This window comes from Dermochelys coriacea, chromosome 1 (genome assembly GCF_009764565.3).
Source record: "Dermochelys coriacea isolate rDerCor1 chromosome 1, rDerCor1.pri.v4, whole genome shotgun sequence".
In the NCBI taxonomy this organism is placed as follows: domain Eukaryota; kingdom Metazoa; phylum Chordata; order Testudines; family Dermochelyidae; genus Dermochelys; species Dermochelys coriacea.
The window spans coordinates 114,777,824-114,783,823 of record NC_050068.2 but is presented as its reverse complement, the minus strand read 5'-3'; the positions used below and the strand labels follow the sequence as shown (position 1 = coordinate 114,783,823).

The window sequence follows — 6,000 nt, the reverse complement described above, 5'->3', positions numbered from 1 at the left end:
TATGTGCCTGCCTGAGCTTTTGTCTGACAATGCATGTGCTCTATTAGTGATGGATATGAGTGTCTGTTGAGGTGGTGTGTTCTATGTACAAAATAATTGCCTGAAAAATAAGTTTTTAAAATATTGATATGTAGTTGGCCAGGTTCTATGCCAATGGTACAAGCTGTGCGGCCCCACTAAGATGAATGAGTTGACCAGATGCCAAAACAAAATACAAGTAAATAACAAAAGTAAGTTTCCCAGCCCTGAAGAAGAGCTCTGTGTAAGCTCAACAGCTTGTCTCCCTCACCAGTAGAAACTGGTCCAACAAAACTTATTACCTCCCCCACCTTATGTCTCAAAAACAAAATATTGTCATTGTATTTTGGTTTTTTGACCTGGCCGTCACAGCTACAGAACTTTGGACAGGACAGACACAGAGACAGATTCTAAACACACTCACACCAGTGCAAAGCCAGTGAAGCAAAGCAAACCAGTGAAGTCAGCAGAGTTTCTTCTCACATACACCAGCCTAAATGAGATCAGAATTTGGCCCAAAGCACTTCTGAGAGTTTTAAAATTATGACTTCTTGAAAGTGCTGCCTCCATTCTCTCCTCAGCATCAGCCTGAGCAAGACTTCAAAGACGCTGCTGGCTTCATTCCATCATGCTACTTGGGAAAACTTTTGAAACTTTGCTTCACCAATCAGCTGATGTATGCAGGGTCTGGCAGTTCCACTTCTCCTTTGAAGATCCACTTTTGCCAATTAGCAGGACGGATGAGAGCCAACCCAAGCTCCCTGTTCTTTTATGCCCTGCTCAGGCAGTTCTTGGCAGTCAGTTGAGAGGAAGAGGCAGCCTTTATTTTCATATTGTACCTCCCACCCATCAGCTGGAGGAAATGGTGGCTCACAGCCAGCTGAACTGTGTAAGGAGCTTCACTTTTCCCCTTTTCAACTCTATGGACCAGCAGTGGGAAGGTAACTTTAAAAAAAGTAGTCAAAGATTTAAAAGGAATAGATAGTTCCTGTTCTAATACAAATGATTTGATGTGGTAGATGGACCTGATGGTGAGGAGGTTTTCTAGTCCCCATGTGCATGTTAATTAGATCATGGCTTTCCTCCTAACCATTTCAGACAGTTCCCTGCTTTGCAGAACAGTATCTTGGAAACTTATTGGCCTACCCATATAAATAACTGGGTGTGTCCTCAGCTCCAAATCTGGTGACGGCTTAGGGATGATTCCTATTCTGAACAAGCCGTAAAGCTTTCAGCTACCAAGTATGCTTGTTAAAGGGGAGGCTGGTGGCTGGGGGAGGCAGGGAGATGGTTGGCATAGGGAAGGAGAATGGAGTGCACGGTGTTGGAATTGAACTGAAAATATTAACACACTGTTCCACTTTAGCTTTGACCCTTAAGCACTCATTGTGAACATTATTTCAAATGTTCAGCCCAAAATATGAGGATCAGGTCCTCGTCCTCATCCTCCTCAAATCCTTAAAAAAAATCCGCTTCTGGCCTTGACAGCAAGTGTATCAGATTTCAACTCAGGAGTCCCTAATCTGAGCTATACCCCCACGGTTTATAAATTAAATGCGGGCTGAGGGACGTCCTGGCTGCCGCTTCCAGCAGCTCCCATTGGCCTGGAGCAGTGAACCGCGGCCACTGAGAGCCGCGATCGGCTGAACCTGCAGACACAGCAGGTAAACAAACCGGCGCGGCCCGCCAGGGCTTTCCCTGCACAAGCGGCGGAACAAGTCTGGGAAGCACTGGACTAGATCAAGAAATAAACTCACTGGCTATGTCAGCACCTCCTTGAGCCAGGTTAGCAGTTACTACTTCTGGGTAGAGAGAATAACTGAAGGGTCGTTATTTGGAAACTATTTTTAACCCCAGTAATACATTTTCCTACAATATAAAAGCCAACTGACAGTGGCCAAAGGCTTCCTGAGTATTATATGGCTTCATTACCACTTTAATGGCTCTTTAACAGTTTCAGTGGTCTCTGCTACTAGGTCTCTGGAAGGCTTTTTCACTGTATAAAGTTACTCAGGGATCCCCTCCGCTCACCTCCTCGCTCTTCTCCCCCCCCGCCACTGACTCCCTGCCCTCTGAGGGGGGCAGGGGATGGGGTGGAGAAGAAAAGAGGAGGAAGATTCACCCCAGGTGGCAGCAGCAGCAAGCCGCGGGAACCGCGGGTAAGAGTCAGAGTAGGGAGTGGAAGAGGCAGGAGCGGGGGGCACCATGGCCCAGGTGTCTGGTGGCAGGGATGGCTGTGCTAAGGGAGGCAAGGCCTCCCCTTGCCTATTATACCCGCCACCCATGTTGGTACCATAAGTAGCGGGCAAGCTGTAATTTCTACTTATGTGCTAGTGTATGTGTTGTAGGCCTCACAACAGGAATGCATTATAAGGAGGGATTTGAAAGAGGATAAGGTGGCTTTTTCACAGTGAGCTCCTTTCATGCTTAAGAGGTGGCAAGGGAAAAGACACAAAAGGTGAATGAAGGAAAATTGGACTAGCGAACAATGAAAGGTGGTCTTGTCAGTGGAGTGGAAGCAGAATATCTGACCACAGTGAGTTTTCTGTGCTGTTATGTGTGTGATCATATTGTTCATCAGGAATCGGTATTCAGATGGCCCCTGGCTTATTCCAGAAACATCCCCACATTCTGGGTTTTTCATGAATTTCCATGTGAATGAGGATTTGTAGGGAAGTGCATTATTAATTTTTGTCATGCATTATTCTTCTCTTTGAAAAGTTTCAATGGGCTAACCATGGTCCAAAAAGTTGCCGTCTTACTGGGTGCCTGAGTTGATCAGTCACACGCTGTGAAGAGAAGATGGGTGAAGAAACAGTCAAGGGAACAGTTTTTGATCTACTTGTAGATTGAAGAGTCTCTACATACACTGCTCAGCAAATACATGCAAATAACAGATCCACCTGCAGAAATCTGAATCAGTTCATAAACATGTTGCAAACAGAAAAGAGGTTCAATTTGTGGGCTTGTGTATTCATAACAAATAACTTGACCATCTCTAATATAGGTCAGGCATACACAATGAGAAATGCCCTATACGCTGCACTTCTGCTCAGATTGTGTTTGCTTTATTTGGTACAAAGCACAAAAAGTGCATTTTCAGCAAAAGGCATGAAGGATTTAACCTACCATACCATGACCCCCATTAATACAACAAACTGAAAATAGGCTCCTAAAACAGAGGGCAAGTCTAAACTACAAAATTAAGTTGACCTAAGTTACGTTGACATACAGCCACTGCAGTAATTAAATCGCTTTTGCGTGTCCACACTATGCTTCTTGTATCTGCAGTGTGTGCCCCCACCAGGAACGCTTGCACCAATTTAACTGTCAGTGTGGGGCACTGTGGGATGGCTTCTGAAAGGCAGCAACAGTCGATGTAAGGAAAGCAGTGTCTATGCTGGCACTGCATTGGCCTAGCTACATCAATCTAAGTGCTACACCTCTTGTGGAGGTGGAGTTATTAAGTCAGTGTAATGGACGAGTTACAGTAGAGGGAGCTACATTTTTAGTGTAGCTGCTTCCAGAGTTAAGTTGACGTAAGGTGACTTATGTTGACCTAACTCTGTAGTGTAGGGCAGAGAGTCTGTCAAGCCAATATCGCCTCTCTATATTAAGCATTTGGAGTGAAAATCTCCCATTTAGAGAGTGGGCACAATGCTTATGCACCACTAATGTGGACCTCTGCATATTCGTGAATTTTCTTCTTTCAGAAGTAAGTAATAATTGGCTCCATAAACCATTTTACCTGAAGGACAGATCCATCCTTCCTCTAGGTACTACTTTTGCAATCCCTCCCTTCTCCCCACACCATCCACCTCCTTTTTTTATTTGTAAAGAAACCTGGCCCTTTTAAGAAAATGGTTACACATAAAGACCCACTGAATTGGGGCCTTAAGGTGGGTCCAGGCAAGCAGGTCACTTTGAAAAATCAGGGCCTAGACTCTAGATCAGTCCAATTGAGAGATTTCTGGCAAACATTGCTTGATGTGCAGAACTGTATTTCTTCAGAGCAGCAGAGTCAGAAACAGAGCCAACCTTACTGATGAGAATTGTAAACCCTAGGAATCTGATGTTTCAAATACCACTTTTGATCTACAACACATACAACTATAAACTTGTCATAATATTCACTAGAATGTAGTCAAAACTGGGTGACTGGGCAACAAAATGGCAGATGAAATTCAATGTTGATAAATGTAAAGTAATGCACATTGGAAAACATAATCCTAACTATATGTACAATATGATGGGGGCTAAGTTAGCTGTTACCACTCAAGAAAGAGATCTTGGAATTACTGTGGATAGTTCTCTGAAAACATCTACTCAATATGCAGCGGCAGTCAAAAAAGCAAACAGAATGTTGGGAATCATTAAGAAAGGGATAGATAATAAGACAGAAAATATATTATCTCCTTCTAAATTCATGGTACACTCACATCTTGAATACTGCGTGCAGATGTGGTTACCCCATCTCAAAAAAGATATACTAGAATTGGAAAAGGTTCAGAAAAGGGCAACAAAATTATTAGGGTTATAAAATGGAGAGATTAATATGAGGAGAGATTAATAAGACTGTGACTTTTCAGCTTTGAAAAGAGACAGCTAAGGAGGGATATGATAGGGATTTATAAAATCATGACTGGTGTGGAGAAAGTGAATAAGGAAGTGTTATTTACTCCTTCTCATAACATAAGAACTAGTGGTCACCAAGTGAAATGAATAGGCAGCAGGTTTAAAACAGACACAAGGAAATATTTTTTCACACACTGCACAGTCAGTCTGTGCAACTCCTTGCCAGAGGATGTTGTGAAAGCCAAAACTATAACAAGGTTCAAAAAAGAAGTAGATAAATTCATGGAGGATAGGTCCATCAATGGCTATTAGTTAGGATGGGCAGGGATAGTGTCCCTAGTCTCTGTTTGCCAGAAGCTGGGAATGGATGACAGAGGATGGATCACTTGATGGTTACCTGTTCTGCTCACTCCCTCTGAGGCACCTGGCATTGGCCACAGTCGGAAGACAGGATGGCTAGATGGTCCTTTGTTCTGACCCAGTATGGATGTTCTTATGTTCTTAAGATATAGGAAAGCCTGAGACTATTGGATGCTGGAGTATCTGTCATCTTTATATCAACAGCTTAAAGTCAGGAAATATTTACTGGGTGTTTTTTGGTGTGTCTAAATAACTGATATATCTGAAATGGAGGATATGACATGAGATGCTGGAAACTGCTGAGCTACAGTATTGTAAATGATTAGAAGAAGAATTTGGCTAATAGATTTTTCTGCATTGTTTTTAATTATCTTTTTTATTTTAATAAAATCTTGGTTTACACATGTGGCATAAAACACATGTTTTGTATCCCCAGTTTGTATAAAACAAACCACAGTGTAGTGGCCGTTGTAATATAACGCGATTGGCTGGCACCAAATGTTATTCTGTTACAAACATCTTTGATTTTAAACTTCCACAGCATTTTGATGTGTTAAGAAAGTTAATTGGCTGATCAAAATACTTGATCTATTTGCAGACTGCTTAACTTATATAAATCATTTGATTACTGATACCATGAGAAAGCAAGAATAATTCATTAAGGGCTCCATCATGCAAACACCTATATATGTAAGCAACTTTATTCCCTTGAGTACTCCCACTGAAGTCAATGGGACTAGCACATGCATAAGTGTTTTTAAGATCTGGCTTCAAAATAAAAAAAAAATCAGGTAATTGAGTCTCCCATATTCTCTGGGGATTTTTTTCAGGTTCAGATAACAACTAACAGCTAGATTCCCTGTGCAACTATTTATCAGGACAATTTCACTGAGATAATCATTTATCTCTCTAGGTGCTTATTTGGGCTCATCATCATAGTACCTGAGCATCTCACAAACATTGATGTGTTCCTCCTTTTACCGTCTCTGAGGCTATGGAAATGTTGTCCCTAAACTAGAGACAGAGGACCAGAGACAGACGATCATG

General features: G+C 42.2%; 1 protein-coding gene across 1 annotated transcript in view; it reads left to right on the top strand.

Annotated features, from left to right (window-relative positions):
- Positions 1-602: 602 nt before the first annotated feature.
- The window catches only part of ECRG4 (ECRG4 augurin precursor), a 60,730-nt gene continuing 55,332 nt past the window's right edge, over positions 603-6,000 (top strand). The window contains exon 1 of the mRNA XM_043511293.1: positions 603-907. The gene's annotated coding sequence lies outside the window, so the exon portion shown is untranslated. The remainder of the gene's footprint in view (positions 908-6,000) is intronic.